This window comes from Lepidothrix coronata, unplaced genomic scaffold (assembly GCF_001604755.1).
Source record: "Lepidothrix coronata isolate B3197 unplaced genomic scaffold, Lepidothrix_coronata-1.0 Scaffold86, whole genome shotgun sequence".
Lineage (NCBI taxonomy): Eukaryota > Metazoa > Chordata > Aves > Passeriformes > Pipridae > Lepidothrix > Lepidothrix coronata.
In genome coordinates this window covers 1,057,129-1,075,934 of record NW_016690266.1, presented here as the reverse complement: position 1 = coordinate 1,075,934, position 18,806 = coordinate 1,057,129, and the positions used below count along the sequence as shown (strand labels likewise).

General features: G+C 41.2%; 1 protein-coding gene across 4 annotated transcripts in view; it reads left to right on the top strand.

Annotated features, from left to right (window-relative positions):
• Positions 1 to 6,315: 6,315 nt before the first annotated feature.
• Positions 6,316 to 18,806, top strand: part of ZNF148 (zinc finger protein 148) — a 41,506-nt gene continuing 29,015 nt past the window's right edge. For 3 of the 4 annotated variants that reach the window (XM_017820936.1, XM_017820935.1, XM_017820933.1), the window contains exon 1: positions 6,723 to 7,089. The gene's annotated coding sequence lies outside the window, so the exon portion shown is untranslated. Of the gene's footprint in view, positions 6,378 to 6,722; positions 7,090 to 18,806 lie in introns of those variants that run through there. The other variant, XM_017820934.1, reaches the window with a different exon arrangement.

Here is an 18,806-nt window from a genome sequence, read left to right as displayed (position 1 = left end):
ACACCATATATATTAATATATATTTTATAATATACAAGAGATATTATAAGCATATATATATATTAGCTTAAATATGTAAGTTTTCCTGTTTTAGCATTGAACTTTTGTTGACAAGTATCAATCTTACATTACCACTGGATCACAGCTTGGTATCCTACCTGCTCTGCAAATCTTGAGTCTTGTTTCTTTAATCAGGTAAATGTTAGACTTGTGAGGAGGTGTAAATCTGAATTTAAAACCCTGTACTTGCCTTGCACAAATTCTCAGTGCATGTTAGGTGGTGTGATACATCCTACAACACTATAATGTAAACCAAGAGTATTGACAGTAAGTAGGTATGAGGTAGCTGGTCACTCAGCACTGAGTAACCTCCCCAAATGGACAAGTCTTCAGCTAAATGGTTCAGCTAACGCTGTTTTTCAAATTAGATCCACCGTAATATTCAAATTAAAGAACTCAGCTGCAGTGGGACAGGCACATGGGAAAGATTAAGATGAATTAAGTAAAGGTGTGACATTAAATTGTGATATTTAAAGCCCACCAAATCCCTGTGTGGATGTTCTCTCTTTTACAGACAAAATATCCCTTGCTTCTTTTACATTTATTTCTGAAAGGCTTAATCCTAAAGTGTTCACACTGGGGTTTAAGGCCCTCTTGCTTTCCCATTTGCAGTTAATTCAACTTAAATGTCTTAGGTAGACTGCCAATCTAAGTTAAGAGTAGATGGTTTTCTGCTCTTCTTATAACTTGTGTTTTAAGGCAGAGAAATTGGTTCTTTAAGTTCTGCCTCTTTGTGTCATTTGACAATTTATGTTAGGCAAGTATTACATTATCATCATTTTTGTGGCTTTTTCTGTCTATTAGACATTTCAGCATGGGACATTAAACATCCTCTCTTCTTTTAATCTTTTCTTTTAAGAGATTTATAATGCTCATTTTATAGGAATGCCATGTGGGACCAAGTCAGACGTATCACAGGTATCTGAATGTCGTGTCTACACAAAACCACCTTGACTGACGCTGACTTGCTTTCTTTCTTTCTTTCAGACAGGTGTATCTCTCATCAAACTTTTCATTTGCTCCAGGATTTTTGTGCTGTCTTCAGGTCAAGTTTTATAGCGCTTCAGGCTGCTGTATTATTGTAAAATAAATGAATGAGTCAGGTCAGGCATGTTTGTGGCATTAGAAACTAATCTGATATGAAGAACTTCTTCAGGGCTCAGGTGGAAGTGGAACAGTGTTCTCCTCTAAACCATTTTGGGAACAGAAAAGGTTCTGGGAATAAGGAAGAGAGCTGGTTGACTTGCAAACACCCTCTTCTTTTGACCATTATTGCCCCTAATTAATTATTTTGTTTATTAGTGTCAGCTGCACAGGTATTTTGAGACATTGCATACCACATTTCCCTGCATTAGTAATGTGAGGAGGAGCACATGGTACTGCTCTGGCAGCATTATGACAGACTCCTGACCTGCCAGCAATATAGGGCAAGGCAGATTCTACTGAGTCAGGCTTATGCGGGATCTTGAATTGAAAGCCTGCTATAAAATAAATAAATAAATAATTAAAACACAAATTCCATCAGGGATACTGAAATGAAGAGAAGCAATTTACAGACAATGTGAGTGAATGCTCAGACAACGGACTCATTAAATTTCTGCATTGAATATTCGTGTTAGTTAAAGCCCTGGTGAAATATTCCAATTGAGAAAATGGATGGAAGATGATTTTCTAGCTTCTACTAGCAATTTTTCCCTGATTGGATCCACTGTTGAAATGTCAGGCATTCATCTAGGCATTTCTGAAGCATCATGCATTGGATCACTGGCACATACTGGTACTAACCAGGGCTACAGTGACCTTAGTCATTCAAGAAAGGAGGGGAGAGGAAGAGAGAAATCGAAGAAAGCATTTAATTTTCTTTCTGATTCAGTTATCTGATAGTTCCACAAATTCAATGGGATATTTGCATTTTTGAAGTTAGACATGTGCTTGGCTCTGCTGCTGAGCAGGGAACGAGACATAAATCTGTGATGAGGACTAGGCAGTGTTTATCTCCACTTCTGTGGCAGTAAACTGGTTTATATTTACAATAAACTGGTTTATATTTACTTCTTGCACTCCATCCAGGGTTTAGTCCTAATGATGATTACTGTTCCTTTATGCAGTTATGATTTGATACTCATTTTTTGTCAAAGGGTTTCCGGGCAAAATTGCAGGTCATGCCCAGCACACAGAGAGTGGTAAGACACACAGACACTAAATCTAAAACTAACTTTTGCATTAAAAGAATAATGCTCAAGTGTGGTGGGGAGAACACATCTGCAATCTCTGAAAGTCAAGTTATTCTCATCCTCCACCAAAGTTTTAACTTCAATTGTTTGATGATTCCACAACTACATAAAAGTCAGGTTTAGCATTGTCTGGGAAAATGAACTGTGTCTTTCCACACCCTAACACTTCATGCTTCCTCTTGAATTTACCATGGCTTTGAACATTCCGTTTGCAAATACCCTTTTTTTAAAACATAAAGATTTTTCAAGCAGTGTTCTCCATATATAAACTACTGACATGAACTGTTCACACATCATCTGTTTTTTCGAGACTTAGCTTGGTTATAAAATACTCAGAAAAAATATTGATTGTTGAAGTGCAGATTGTTTTTCACATTTCCTTTGGCCTGATCATGTAACCACAGACAGACACAAATAGTCCAACAGATTTTTTTTTTTTTTTAAACTCAAGAAAAGCCAATTGTATATGTTGGAAATGAGACTATTAACTGTGAGTTGTGACATCCACATGGGGAAGGGGAGAAGACAGACATGCCTTACCCTTGTTTTACATGAGGAAGGACAGAGAAGCAGCAGGAAACATCACCCTGGGCAGAGTCAGTAGGACAGGTCACATCATTAGACTTTGTACATCACTCCAAAGGTGCAGATAAAAGGTTAGGTGGATATGAGGGGGTGGTGAAAAAAGCTGCACTTGATGTTTGTTAATTTACCTGTCTGTGGGCTAAATGATTGAGCAGTAGGCCCAGGCTAACAGTATTTTCAAACAAACAAAAATAGTTTTTAAAAAACTGGAAGGGGATTTATAAAGAGTTGCAAGGATAAAGAAAGACCTGGAAAACAGAGTTAAAAATCCTTAAATGCAGTCGTTAAATCTGATAGCTAAAACTAATGATTAGAAGCTCAGGCTTAATGAATTCAGACAAGTATGAAGGCAAAAATTTGAGAGTTAGGCTAAGAGGCCATCTAAAAACCATATCTAACTGGTGGACTTCTCTCCCAAATTCCCAGACAGGATCTTTCCAGATCAGCTGCCGCTTCAACAGAAGTTACTGTCTTGAAGCATAAATTTCTGAATTAAATCCTTCAGTTTGTCATGCAGGAGGTCAAACGTGATGATTCTGCTTGATCTGTACAGTTACTTCTGAAGCCACTTCCTGTTGAAGACCTTTTAAAACACACACATATTGCCCAGTGATTCCCCAAAGCCACTCTTTTTAATACATAGCCATACATTTTCTTGTTTCTAGATTTATACAGAAAAGAGAAGAAAAAGAAAAAGAAGGAGGGGGGAAATGCCTTTTAATTTCCATTATTTAAGCCCTCTTAAGAAAAGGAGACTGAAATGTACCGTGCTCCATGCTGCACACACATGCCCTTTAGAGGGTTTCTCACAGGTGGGCAGCTTTTGAAATTCAGAAGGGAGAGGGAAGACTATATTAAAGACTATTAATATTTTCACTAGGGAAAAGCAGTTTGTCTGCTATTTACAGAGCAGTGTACAGAAAAAAATGTAGGTCAAAATGCAAGTGCTCCTTTAAGCTTCTCAAGCTACTGAGTTTATCTATTTCTTTTCTATTTCATTACATCAAAGCACCAATATTAATAAATAAATACCACAGTATTAAATGACTGTCAAAACTAATATGGACATCAGTGTCACACCTGTGTGACTTGGTGAGAAACTACAATAATTAGGAAATACATGAGGCAAAGATCCAAGGTCTGATGTGTCCCTTCACCAACTCTACCTTGGTGGTGGGGACTTCCAGATGAACAAAGCACTGTAAGATTCTCACTGAACTTGATAACTTATAGGTGCTCAGTTCCTCTTAAAACACCACCAAAAAAAATGCACCATAACCCAATCCGACGTTTGAAAATTGGAGCATGTCTTGATTAAGGACATAGAAGAATGGTAAGAGAGTAAAGAACAGCACTCGAATATGCTGAGTCTTGCTTTTTAGCATTAAATACAAGACAGTCTTTCTTCTTCATATTATGCTGTTAATTGCTAAACAAATTTTTTTGAAAAGCGGGTTCCAATTGATGTGTCCTTGGAGAAAGACTTGTGCTCACCCTGCAGAAAGCTTTAATTCCTCAGTGTATTTTAATATAAGGATTTAGTGCTGAGCTTCCCAACTCAGACTTAATGCAATTCAAAAGATTTTTTTGACAGGTAAAAATGAGTAGAGTCACCCAATTAATTGTCTTTGAAGGAAAAAAAAAATCAAAGCTGCATAAATGTACATCTTCCCTCAGTTTCTAAAACTCGGGTTTTGGAAATAAAAATGTTCCCCATTTTATTCAAAAAGCAGGTTAATGACACTTCTTGTCTTTGTGTGAATCTGTAGAGGGCTGCATGAAATGTAGACACTTTTTATTAACTCCTTCCTCTTGATGCAATTATTTTGAAATAAACATATTGCATAAAGTCAGAGCAGACCTTCACACTAGGTCCTGGTGTCATTAATACTCTCTTCTCAATGCAATTTATTACACTGTAAGTGGATGGCACAACCTCTGACCTGTGTGAGGATGCAGAACCTTATTAATGCCTCTTGCTGAAGGAACTTGAAACCCTTGGCAAAGCTGAGTCACCGGGCAGATGCGTCTCACTTCTAACAGGACCTGAATGAAGGGCAGAAGCCTTGTCACGGGGACAGGGTGATCCTGTAGGACAACCTGGGAATAACTAAGCTTCTAGCAAAAAGCTTTGGGCTGCTGCTGATTGAATGACTCATTGAGCTAAGCCCAGCGAAGCTGGTAAATTTTACCCAACAGAGCTTATGCAGATTTTGGCTTCAATCCAGCAGAGCACTTAAGCACATGCTTAATTATACGCAAGTGACACGGAGCAATTGAGATACGCACGTGTTTAAGTCCGTGGCTGGCGAAAGGCTTTGTTTAGAGAAACGTGGAAAAGTTGGTAACCCCTAAAAGCAATGAAGTTGAGAGGTGCAAGCAACACCACGGCACAGCCCAGGCTGCAGATGTGCAGCCGGTTTGGGTGGAGAGGTGCTCCAAGGAACGCAAGGTCTTTAGGAAGATTTGGCTTCTAGCAATTCTCCAGAAAGTTTATGGTGTGGGGTCATGGAGGACATCACGATCAAGGAGATTGCAGTGCAGAAAACTCATCTCAGGGCTTTCTGATGGACTTGGAGGCTCTGGGAGCCCCATGAACCTCCATAAGGGCACCGGTGGTCTGGGGCCTCCTCCAGCGGGAGGGATGTAGGATGTGCCGGCAGTGGGGAACTGGATCGGGCTGTATTTCTTTACGTTGAGGGTAGCAGAGCCCTGAACAGGCTGCCCAGAGAGGGCCTGGAGTCTCCCCCTCTGGAGACATTCCAAACTCACCTGGAGGCGTTCCTGTGTCACCTGCTCCAGGTGACCCTGCCTTGGCGGGGGGGTTGGACTGGATGATCTCCAGAGGTCCCTTCCAACCCTGTGACACTTCAGCCTCCTCCCTGGCACCGACCGCGGCCGCTCCGGCCCCCTCTCCCCCGGGAGCCCCTGCCGGGAGTGAGGGCGCTGGAACGACCCCGGAGGGAGCGGGGGGCAGCCCCGGCCCGAGGCCGAAGGGGCTCTCCCGCCCCGCCTCCGCCCGGGGCCGGCGCGGCCGTGGGAGCGCTGCCCGCGCCGGCCTCCTGACCCGCGCGTAACCCGGCACCGCCCGCCCCGCCAGCGGCCGCAGCCCCGGCGGGGATCCCGCTCCCGTCCTCGCTCCCTCGCTCCTCATCCTCCCCATCCTCCTCCTCCTGCTGCCGTCCCGCCGGTCCTCCGGGCGCGTTTCCCGTGGTGCAGCGCGCGCGCGGCGCTCTGGCCGGGTGTCGCTGTCACCGCCCGCGGACGCTCCGCGGAGCAGCAGGAAGAAGAAGAAGAAGAAGAAGAAGAAGAAGGAGCCGCCGCCGCCGCCGCTTCCCCCAGGCTCACCCCGCCGCCGCCGCCCCGCCGGCCCCCCCCGCCCGCGCCCCGCCAACCCCGCCATGCCCGGGGCCGCGGCACGGCCGCTCTGAGCCGCCGCCGCCGCCGCGCCCCGGCCCGGCCCGGCCCGGCCGCCTTCTCCTCGCAGCTCTGCGGCCGGTAAGTGCCGGCGGGGGCGAGCCGGGGCCGTTCGGGGCCGTTCGGTGCGCGGAGGGAGGGAGGGAGGAGGAGGAGAGGAACTGGAAAGGAAGGAAGGGGGGGCCGCGGCGCGGCGCGTCCCGCATGGGCCGCGCTTGGCCCCGGCGCGGGGAGGCCGGCGCGGAGCGGGGGATGAGGAGGCGGCGGGCGCCCTCCGCCCGCTGCTCCCGCCGCTCCCGCTGCTCCCGCCGCTCCCACTCCGCCCGCTCTCCCGGCCGGAGCCGCGGGGCCGCGCAGGCCGCGCCGGGGCGGCGGGGATGGGGCCGGCGGGGCCGCCTGACAGACGGACGGACGGACGGACAAAGAGCCGACGGACGGACGGGCTGGCAGCGCGTCCCCCCCAGCCCCGTGCTCCCGGGCCGTATCCTCCGGCTGCCCGCCTCCCCATTGTTCCCGGTGTAAGATAGCTGAAGCGTGCCGACCTGCGAGCAGTCACTCCGTTCGATTTTATTTTTGAATAACCTTCTCAGAGTCTCCTCTCGGCTGCTCGGAGGAAGCTTTTGCAAGGCACCCTCTTCTCCCCAGCGTTGGGAGCTGCTAACAAGTGCCATTCTGGAAGTGGCTTGGCAGAGGAAGGGGGACCAGTAGGAGTTAAGGAGAAATTAGTTGGGCTTCAAACACTTTCACTCTTCATGGTCTTTCCTTCCCCAATTCCTGCCAAACCTCAGCTGGGGTGAGTTGCAGCAACATCTGCATTAAGCTGGTTCATGAAAAGGAAAGACGTTTATGTTGCCAACATAACTCATCTCTCTGATCACTTTGTTTTTGTGAACTGTTCAGAGCAGCAGCTGTGAGGGATTTTGCACAATGATTAAAAAAAAAAAAAGGTAGATATGTGGAATCCAGTAATCACAACTTTAGTCTTGCTTTAAAGGTCTACTTGGAGCATGACCTCCCTCTCTGTCTGCATACACGTGATGTTCTGGTCCAAGAAGTGTTAGATGGGAGAGATGTCCTACTCTTGATGAACAGCATCTTTGCTGTTGGTACAGGACGAATGACAGAGGACTGTGGTTTTTCTTTTGAATAGGATCTCAGTTGCTTTGTTTATTTGCTGCACTTGCTCACAAATTTCAGTAGTACTTTTACAGGCTTGCTGGGAATATATGCCTGGGCCTGTCATGCTTCAACATTTTGGAGTGCCCATGTCAGATTTCGTTGTTGCAAGTGGTAGAAATTTGTAGCCATTCTCCATGTGTTTGGTGAATATGCCTGGTGAAGGGAGGAGGTAGAAAACTAGTGCTACCCTGTATCAATTCTTGCAAGTGTTCTTATGGTTTGCTCAGAAGCAGTCTAGATAAACCAGTGGTCCGATCTAGACTTAAGTTTGCATACCTTCGGGCAGTGTTAGTTTTACAGTGTCCCACTTCCAGTGTCTGGGATCCGTGCCTGTGTCCAGTGACAGCTGTCATCTGCAGGAGTGTTGGCTGCGCCGGAAGCTCCAGAGCTCGTGAGGCCTCAGTTTTCCTGTGGATCCTGTGGGATCTGCAGGCTCCTGGTACAGGGTACACACACATTCACAGGAGAGGCCAGCAAACCCTGCTCTTCTTGAGGTTGTTTAGGAAAACAAAATTAAGTTTTCAGTTGTGCAGTTTCCTGAAAACTGTTGTCATGGCCTTTCGTGGTGAATATGCAGCTGAACGTGTGTGTGTGTTCAGTTTCCAAAAGCGTTTGCTTTGTAGTTGTTTCTGGATGTCTGCATGCAGCTCTTCCCCAAATATACATGTAGTTAGTGAGCTCACATAACTGAATAAAGCTAAAAGAGATGAGTGACCTCTTGCATTTAGGCTGTTGTGTGCACGTGTACTTCTTCTGTCTTTGCTCCTGAGGCTGAGACCTGAGAGAACAGATGTGTATGTAATCTGTGCTTTTGTTATTGTCCTTCTTGTCCATATGTGTTTCATGTCTACTCTGTTGCAAACATATTCTGTTTATGGAAGATCCCTAATATAATGGATTATGAAATCAAACTATTAGTAAGTAGGTAGCTATTTGAAAACCACAATGATTTAAAAAAATGGAAGAAAAATTACTCAGAATGTGAAAAGTTATATCTCAGGCTAAATGGTGCACCTGAAGGAACACATGCTTGGGGAATATTACTATGTAGCTTCTCAAAATAAGTTTTCCCTCTCGGTTTGTGTGTACAAGTTTATTTATATGAGGATTTAAAGTGCTGTGGAGCACGTGTGTGTTCTGGAGACAGCTGGTGGTGTAAAACCATCGAGGTTGGAAGTTCTTACTTCCAGCTGAGAATTTCTGTGTACTGGTAGTGTTAGAGTTGAACTATGAGAATGCTAAGAATATATTACTCTAGTGAATTATGGTGATGGTACATCTTAAAGAGTTTAGCTCACTGCTAGGTAAGTTCTTTGCACCACGGGTTCAGTAATGTAAATTTGCAAATAGTGGAGTTCAGGGTGTCAGTTGTTAGTGTAGGGGTTTAGGTTAAACATTTTAAAATGTACCATTGACGAAGAAGCATTTGTTGTATTCTGGTATTTTGTGGAAAAGCAGGGTGGGTTTGTTTTTTGTATCTGCTGCTGGAGATTTGTGATTTTTTTTTTTTGTGCCTGGGATATTTGTAGAGTCTTCCTCTGCTGAGGAAGACTGTGTGGGCTCTTACAAATGGAGACCTGTCTGTACAGAGCAGCTTGATGGAGTGGGCCTTAATCTATCAAAACCACTTTAAGTGGTTTAACATAATTTGGGATTAAGTTTGATTTAATTTTGGCTCTAATATAAAATACATTTTTCTATGTGAAGTAACTGAAGTTAAATAAGAAATAGTAACATTGCGATAATGTCTGTGATAAACAGAGATACTGCTGTTACCCTAAACATAAAACTGAAGCATCCAGCTTTCTTGTCCAACCTTAACAATGTCTTGTATATTAAGTGAATGGGACAAGGACTGAGAAAAGTAAACACTAATGGAAATATTTTTTTGCTTTGAAGACTCTTAAATGAATCTAACAGAGAAATAGATAGGTTTTATTTAAAATAAGTACTTTGTCTGCCTCTGCCTGGCATTCTAATGATAGCTGCCTTTCAAATGATGAAATAGATTCAAGCCTTCAGCTTGCAGTCTGATCTGCATAACTGAGTGTTTAAAGACAAATGTGGTCCCACAAAAGCTCCATGGATGTAAGCAGACATGGGTATCTGCTTCTGTCAGGTTGCAGGGCTTATGTGAGGGATCAGTACTGTGATTAAGTTCCACTTTAATTTGTTTAGGTTTTTTTGACAGAAACACTTTTGGGGAAAGTGTATTTCTTGGACTGCTGAGATTCATGAATTTTTTTTTCTTTTCTTTTTTCACTTCTGTAAATTGGAATCTATGCAGAACCCCCTGCACAGTGTTGAGTTTATACATTTAACTTATTGTTTTTTAACAGCTGAGACATAGCTATTGACAGGCCATGTCAGCAAAATACAGCCACTGGCTATAATATATAGCTATAAGGCAAGCACAAACTTCTGTCTAACAAAGGAAAATCCATTCAGATTTTCATGAGATTTATTTTCATTTACACAAATGCTGTTAGTTACTTTATTTCAGTACTTTCCAGTGAAGTTAAGACACAACTCCCATCTGTTTAGCTCATTAGTTAGTACTCTGTATACATTTTAAATATACATTTTTTATCATCCACATAGAACAGAATATTTTATACATCAGCAATAGTGCCATAAACTACAGAAGTGGTAAAATTTTAAACTATTTAATTTACAAATTATTGTACAAATTAAAATACAATAACATATGTGAGTATTCCAATATTATATATGATTAAGTTATCTTCCCCTGACTCCATATAGAGATATTTTTCATATATCATTCAGCATGTTGGATAAAATATCTGGAAAAATCTGTAATATGTTCTCACAAAACTTGATTATAAGTGTGTCCTAAGGGGAAATTGGCTGTCTTTTAGAAAGACTGTGGAATCTACAACATGCAGAAGGGTTAGAATCTCCTGATAACTTCTTCCACACTGTCAGAATGTTATTTTGGGAGATAATATAGAGACTAGTACTGCTTTTGCTCAGAAATAATTTTTAATGTACTCTTAGGATATTATCAGTGTGTTAATGTATTCCAGGCTATGATATCAAGAGGCAACAGTGAGAATACTGTAATGTTAGTTAATATATTACTAATTTATATTACTTCATGATTTCACTGCACTTTTGAAAACAGCAAGACACAGCTCAGTAACAGCATGTGTATATGGCCTGATCGTGCAATTGATATACTCTACTGGCATATTAGTATCACAGTATCTGCATCTTGTCATGGTATGTGCAGAAAACCTTAAGACAGTGCTGTCTAATTCTTCCCTTATGACTAGGATGACATTTTTATAAGCGCAGAATTAAACAGTCTGATGATAAAATGAAATCTGTGTGGGAAGAAGTTCTAACCTGCAAACAGCAGTAGGGTATAATTTATGAACAGCCTATCAAATATAAACTGTCTAGATCTCTTGCACTGGGAAAAAAAAAAAAAACAACAAAAAAACCGACATAAAAACCAAAACCAAAAATCCAGGTGCCTGTAAAATGTCCGTACAATTTCTTGATGTAACATGTGATATTACTCATGCCTAAAGCTGTTATGATATCTGTGTGAGCTCAGCTATGAGACTGATAAACCTTCTGCTCTAAAATTGTTTCAAATGGCAGCTACATCTATAAGGTTAAAAGATGCCCATTCATAAAAATTTGTACAAATTTCTTAAATGTTTATGTAGTAATTTTCCCATAAAATCTGTATTAATTTTACTACTTATGTACCCCAACACGGATATAGAAGGCATCATTAGAGAGGTTTACAATGCCAGTAACAGCATGACCAGGTCGTGTTACCTTAATGCAAGAGGTGAAGTGAGAAATACTGATGCTGGGCAGGTTTGACATGGTCACATGTTCATTAGCACTGTTTAAGAAAGGGAGAAAAAAACAACTTTTTACACACTGTGAATGTTAACTGCTATGTGATTGTCCTGAAAATTTGTCATGTTTCTTTTTTTTCTGTTGTTAGGGTTTTATATGAAACAAGGAAATGGTGATAATGCTCCTAAAAAGCATGTGTGCACATGTGTGTGTAAGACGCTTGTAGCATCTATTTATGATGATGTCTGGCCTAAAGCTCTAGTCATGGAGGATGAGAAGTGTTCAGCATAAAGTGAGGTTTATTTTGCCAAACAATAAGCAGCATATGATGTGGGTTAGTGCCTGGGATGTCACTGGGGAGGGGCAAAGCCAGTGAGCAGCTTCTAAATTCACCATCTTTCTCAGGCTTCCTTGGGTAGTGAAAACTATTTAGCCTTGCTTTCAACAAGTGATTCCGTAGTATTGCATTGCAGACATTCTTCAGTTTTTAAAAGGGAGGACAGAGGGAGAAAAATGAGTATTTAAGCCAAGAAATGAGTACATTTCATGGGATCCATGGATGATTTTTTAGTCTGTAAGCATTATAACAGTCAGAATTTCCAGATGCTGTGGATGATTTTAGAGTTTCTCAAGCAAGAGTGTTCTGAATCAAATTACTGTCTCTGTTGCTGACCTCCTAAGGCATGATTCTCCTCAGGTTAGGACCACTTAAACAGTAGTTTTTAACATAGGTCACTGTTATATGTCAGTCTCTGTCAAGTGAAATATATGTGAGATGAATGACAATTCTCAGGCTTTTTAAGTTGGGTCATTTATAGCACTAAGCAGGTCTAGATACATCAGTAACTATATACATAAATTTAAGAAATGTTCTCCTTTTGTTTCTGTAAAGTTTCTTTTAGCAAAGAAGTTCTTCATGATAGGTTGGTAAACTCAACCAACTCCCTTTTTGCTGGAGTAACCTTACACTGCTTACCTTGAAGAAAATTTTTATAATGACCACTAGATCAAGTGCAAAAGGAGGTGGTGAATCCTCAGGATACCAAGATATGATACAATTATTTTAGACCACAATCACTTGCAGATTTTCCAGACATGCCCATGGAATATTGGTTTTCAGCTTATGTGTTGACCTCATAACCAATTTTTTTGAAGGTAAAGTCTAGTGTGAAGGTGCCCTGTGTGAATATTGCTTTAACAATATCAAATAAGAATGAATCATTCATATGGGAGAAAGACTGCTGTCATCTCTCAAGGAGGAAAGCTTTATTAGGCTGTGGTTCTCAGGAGCTTCCTCTGTCACTGGTAAACCTGACAGTTACACTTAGTGATGAATTTTCGTCTGAGTCAGCAAAAAGATGTCAAAGTTTTGTGATTGTCTTCTAGGGAGCAGGAAAGCTTGTATTGTTATGGGGTGTAAGGAAGTAAGGGAAAGCCACTTGGCTTTAATGTTGTTTTTTCCTGGTAGAAAATATGAAATTTTCTTTTTAAATGACTAGAAAAGAATTTTTATGTATTTAAAATGTGGGTTTTTATGATCACCAAGGATGAAATTAAGGGATTGGGAGGGGGAATAAAATAGAGTTTGTAGAAGAGGAGCATGCAGAGGATGATCATCCAGTTGTCACAGTATTTTGCTGGAATATGTAGAGTAGGTGGCAATTTGTAGACAAAACCAGTGGGCTTGTTGTCTGAATCTGACAGTTAAAAGTAGATCATGCAAACCAGGCGTGTTCAGGCTGGTGCCTGTTAGGAACCTGTACTCAGTGTTATATACACTATATTGGATCAAATATAATGCAGCTTTAAGTGTGAGTTTACTGTCACTTTTCAAGGAACAGCAGTGTAAAGGGGCAAGCTGATGGAAAACCTAATCTCTCAGTTCTTTGCATGACCTTGCAGTTTACTGTCTAATGTGCCTTTGTATCCTCTCTGGATTACATTCCTTATAGGTCAGAGGACAGGCAGGGGGCTTTCCACAGTTGTGGTGGTGATGAGAGTATGGCTGAGTGTGTAGAAAAAATGGGATCTGTTGTAGTTACATCTTATGTGCCTAAAATTTGCTGTAACTCTGGACAACTCTTCATTTCCCATGTTTGCTTGGACACGAGTTCAGCAGAGCAGTTTGGCTCTGGCTCTTGCTTCTTGGGTACGTGGGCATAGCGATAGAACAAGGAGGAATGTCTGTAAATTGAAACAGGGTAGATTTAGATTAGATATTAGGAAGACATGCTTAACTTTGACGGTGGTGAGACACTGTAACAGGTTACCTAGGCTGTGGGTGACCCCTCTATGGAAATGTTCAGGGCCTGGTTGGATGGGGCCCTGAGCAGCCTGGTCTGGTGTAAGATGTCCCTGCCCACAGGGGAATTGGAACTAGATGATCTTTAAGGTCTCTTCCAACCCAAACCATTCTGGGATTCTATAATAAGTTGTTGCCCTTTTACCTCATGGGACACATCTGTGCATTGAGGGAACCTGGGTGAGTGCAGCTGCATCAGCGTGTTCAGGGCTTGAGGACTTGAGACTCTTAACATGGTTGGATGAGGAAACAGTATCTAGAAAGTAGTCCATAAATGCAGAACGTTTTTTTCTTTCATCAGAATCTCGTAAGTATATTTTTGCACTTTACAGATTGGTTTCCTGCTTGCTTAGTATTATGGGTTGTATTGAATGTCTTTCACTGAGACTTGGCTTCATCATGAAGTTATTTGACTATGGGTTCTCAGAAATTTCAGACCTTTTTGGGATGGTAGCTCTTAATTGTTGGTCTGTGAGTTAATGGCATCAAGAACCTTCCAGATTTTTGTTCCTAATGATTATAAGAGTTATTATAAACACAGATCATATCTTTTGATCAATCTGAATTCCTGTTTTAGTGTATTCTAGGACTTAATTAGTGAGAATTAGCTGCAGGGTACCAAAGTCATTGAGGTAGAATCCAATTTCCACAATCTTTTTATTCTAGAGGGCACAGTCTTGAAGAGTCTGAGTTTTATTTTTTGGATTATTTTCAATGTTAGTTAATGGGCCATCATATCTGTGTTATTATTGTTCCTATAAAATAGTTTCTAGGCATCTTGTGTTTTGGCTTGCCTTGATCTGAAAATGGGCTTAAGTGCCTGAAAATTGTTTGAGAAATTTAAAACTGTAATGAGGAGTAATTACCTTGGGGTATGTGGTAGAAGTCAGTGGGATTCCTTGTTCATACCATCCTTGAAGTATCAAGGGAAAGAGTTATCTGGAAGTTCTTGTTGGGGTTGTGGATAGCCTTTTGAAGAGGATACGCTGCAGAAGCACACTGGATTTAGTAGTTACTTGATTTGCCTCTTTTTTTTTTTTTTTCTTTTGAAGTGAGGATCAGCCAGATTAAAAAAGGCTGATTTACAATTCTGGAATTTTATGTAAGCAGGATAGGAATAGTTCTTAGCTGATTTAATCTGACCACAAGTGTTGGTTATCAGCAGGGAGGTGGTGGGCTTATTGCTACAATGGGGAAAAATATCCTAACTGTATGGAAGGATACTCTTCTTGGCAAATTCACATGGTCTGTAACATGCTTGTGTTCCAAGAGGGGTTTTGAGAAAGTGACCTAGTTGCTCACTTCCATGATTTTAGAGTTTATTTCTACTCCTTCCCCCTGTGGCTGATCTCATACGGTCTTTAAATACTAACATGTGTCTGTTTATGTGCTGACTCTTCTGTTTATGCTTGATGAAGGTGCTTGATACTGTTCTGATACTGTTGTATCAGAGAGTGCTGGTTAGGCCACAACAATCCCTGACTCCGCTGATGAAAATTGCTCCTTGGCACCCAGTTTGTAATTGCTGGAATATTTTGAAGAACAGTGATAGATTTTCTTTTTTGGTTCATTGTTGGTCAGTGCTCTCCCTAATGGAGCATCACAGCATTGTCTGCTCCTTGTTTTTCATTGTGCGTTAAAGGAAAGAAAGGGCTGCCACCAGAATATACAGTTCAAGATGGTGCTACTAGTGATACCCAAATCATTGTAATTTTACTATTTTTATATTCATATACTGCTGCCATCTCTGAAGGTTCCAAACACCTTTTTGGAAATGTCTTGTGCATTTTGATCACGTTTTGTCACCTGTGATTCTTTTTCTTTCCTCGGGGAACTATTATATGGGCTTATTTATTATACTGACTATGTTACATGTGTGTTGCCTTGTGTTAATGTTAGTAAAAGTGAAGTACATATTTATGTTCTTGAAGTAGTTTATTTTCTCTCTTTCATGTTTAGTTTTGTCATTTTTAGTTGCTAGGTGTATTAGTCCTCTGGAATAGGTAGATCCTTGAAAGGCTTTTTTTTTTTTTGTACAGGTAGAGTAAACCTGTAGGGTTTGAGGAGTGGAGCAGTTAATAGAGATCTGTGTCTTTAGCTTTAGAAAGGGCTCTTTCTGATCTTCTGGCCCAGACTTTTGACCCCACCTTTTCAGGTGGGTCTGAGAGATGGCAACTTAGGGTAACACTGTAGTATTTGAAAAACATAGTATAGAAAGTATAGGATTTGCTTTGTCTGTCTGGAGTGAATCTTCTACTAAAGAGGTATTCAGTCTATCATGTTTTAGATTAACTGGATTATTTGAGGTAGATGAAGGGTATGTTTGAAATATAGCTGCAATGAGATAAATATCCATTAAAAATGAAGCTACCTTGAGGTATGACACTGCCTCCTCTGCAGGTTTAGATAAGAAAGTGTTCCTTGCCAATATCCCCATGAGAAAAGTTAGTCCACAGAGAGCCAATGATATTTTGCAGACTTTGTTTCTAGATGTTACACAGAATGTAATTGTACCCCAAGTAAGTTTGCTGTAGTGAAGTTAGGGAAAAAGTGTCTACTTTGTGCATGGTGATGTGCTGAAGTTGAAATTGCAACTTGGGAGAGTGATTCCTCTATTCTAAAATACTTGCATTGCTCTCACAACCTGAGAGCCCATGTTGAAATAACATTTTCAAATACTGAAGCAAGATCTAGAAATAATCACCTGTGCTCTCTAAGATCTGTTTTGTTGTTATTCATGTCCTTCTCATTTATGGTTTAGAATAGCGTTGTTTTTTTCCTCTTAAGTTTTCCATATGCTGTCAAGTATGTAAATGAGAAATGTCTTCCAGAACCTCTGAGATCACTTTTGCAGCTAACTTCCAGGTTTTTTGATCAAAACCTTCTTGATTATACTTTCATTAGCTTATTGTCCAATGTTATTTAGTCTTTGTGTATGCATTAAGTAATTGTCTTGAATTTTTCTGTAATTACTATTTTTCTTTAATGCACATAGATGGCCTCTTAGAAAATAATGAAGCTGAAGTAAAGATATTACAAGCAAAGCATGCTTTTAAAGGAGCAATTTTAGGTATAAGTCAACCATGCAAGCATTAAAATGACAGCATTGAGCTTTACCTATGCCATTTAATTTTACCACCCTCATTATATCACTAATATATTATACCTTAATATTGTACTTTAGTATTTAGTGATACTAAGTAGCCCCTACCTTTTTGAATGCACAGGAATTGAATAAGCAGCTGCTCTATACTTTGCTTTCTTCTCATTGCATAACGCATGTTCCCTTACTATGCTCTGCTTAATCCTGCTCTGAAGGCAGAATGAGTATATTTCTTTGTGAAATTTCTGTAATGGTTATCAGTAGGCTTGTGAGGGCCTCATAGGTAGTTCCTACTGCTCACTTCACATCTAAATCAAAGGTGGGTCATTGCACCCGATTTAGAGACAAGGAAGTGGAAAGAAGGAGCAGGGATTTGCCAAGATAACAGATGTGCCCAAAAGCAGTGGCAGAGCTGTGAAAAGAAGCCAAATCTCTCTCAGTTCTGTTACATTGTGGTGGTAACCAGTGTTTCTCTCTTCAGTCTTACTGTTGTGCTTACCTTTTCTTGATGACAGTCCTGCATTGGAGTGCACCCATTCCTCTCATGATTCTCCACAGAAGTGGCTGTTCCATGTTAGCTGGAAACACACTGGTTGGTTGTGCTTTCTGATCAGTCATTAAGTCCCGGGAGAGGCGAGACCGTCTCACCCACCTCCTCACAGTAGTTATCTAAGTAACTGCAGTAGCCTTACCTGTCCATCTGAGGGCTGCTGCCTTCTCCCCTCAGGAGCTGTGCTGGCTGCAGGAACAAGAGCACTATAAGCTGATTAGTTCACCCTTGTGACCTGTATTGAACATTGCTTATTATTACAAGTATTTTAATATACCTCAGGGAAAGGAAATGGATATTTCTTATTTTATGGCTGGAGAATTGGTGTCTGTGAGTAAGATGAAAGTTTGCATTTGATACGAGTGTCCATTGAGCTCTTTAAGAACTTTTTTTTTAAAATAACAGCATTGCATTATCTTTGTATTTTTAAAGTATTGTTGTAATTGATTTAATTGCAGCCTTGAGTACTCAGCATTTTAGGTGAATTTGACCCAAATGTGTCAACATAAGCACCCAGAAAATGTGGAATGTATAATTATTGATCACCTATTTTTAAAAAGTTTTGGTAGAAATGGCTTGTGTAGGCTTGTATTCTATTTTGCAAGGTAGCAAATGGTTGTGGCTTTCTCTTCATGTGCTCTATGACTCATTTACGCATTTTGGCATTTGCAACAAATGGAGCAAGGGTATTATAAACTATCTTACTAGTGTCACCAGTTTTTATGGAGCATTCCATGCAGTGTGCTGTAGAAAAAGATATATCTATATCTAGATATAGATATACACACATGCATAAATATTTATGATCTTTTTATTAAAAAAAATTAAAAATCAGTGCCAATAGGCTGGAAAGGTGAATTATGATGAACCAAGGTACCCTAGTGAAGGCAGTCCCTGAAACTTCTGTATGTTTGCATGCAACTTCTTGTATTCTCCCAGGGGGGTTTGTGTATAATATTTTAAAGATTTTTAAAAAGCAATCTGGAAAGAAACACCAGAAATTTTGTATACATACGTATGGAGTCATAGAAGGTTTGGGTTGGAAGGGATCTTAAAGACTATCTTGTTCCAACGCCACTGCTGTGGACAGGGACACCTTCCACTTAGATCAGGTTTCTCAAAGCCCCATCCAGCCTGGTCTTGAATGCTTCCAGGGATGAGGCATCCACAGCTTCTCTAGTCAGCCTGTTACAGTCTGTCACTGCCCTCACAGTCAAGAATTTCTACCTAATATCTAATCTAAACCTTCCTTCTTTTAGTTTAAAGCCATTCCCCCTTGTCCTGTCACTACAGGCCCTTGTAAAAAGTCTCTCTCCAGCTTTCCTCTAGGCCCCTTTTAGCTGCCTGAAGGCTGTTCCCTGGAGTCCTCTCTTCTCCAGGGTGAACAACCCTGTCTCTCTCAACCTGTCTGCATAGCAGAGATGCTCCAGCCCTCTGATTATCTTTGTGGCCTCCTCTGGACTCACTCCAGCAGGTCCTCATCCTTCTTACATTGTGGCTCCAGAGCTGGATGCAGCACTCCAGGTGGAGTCTTAT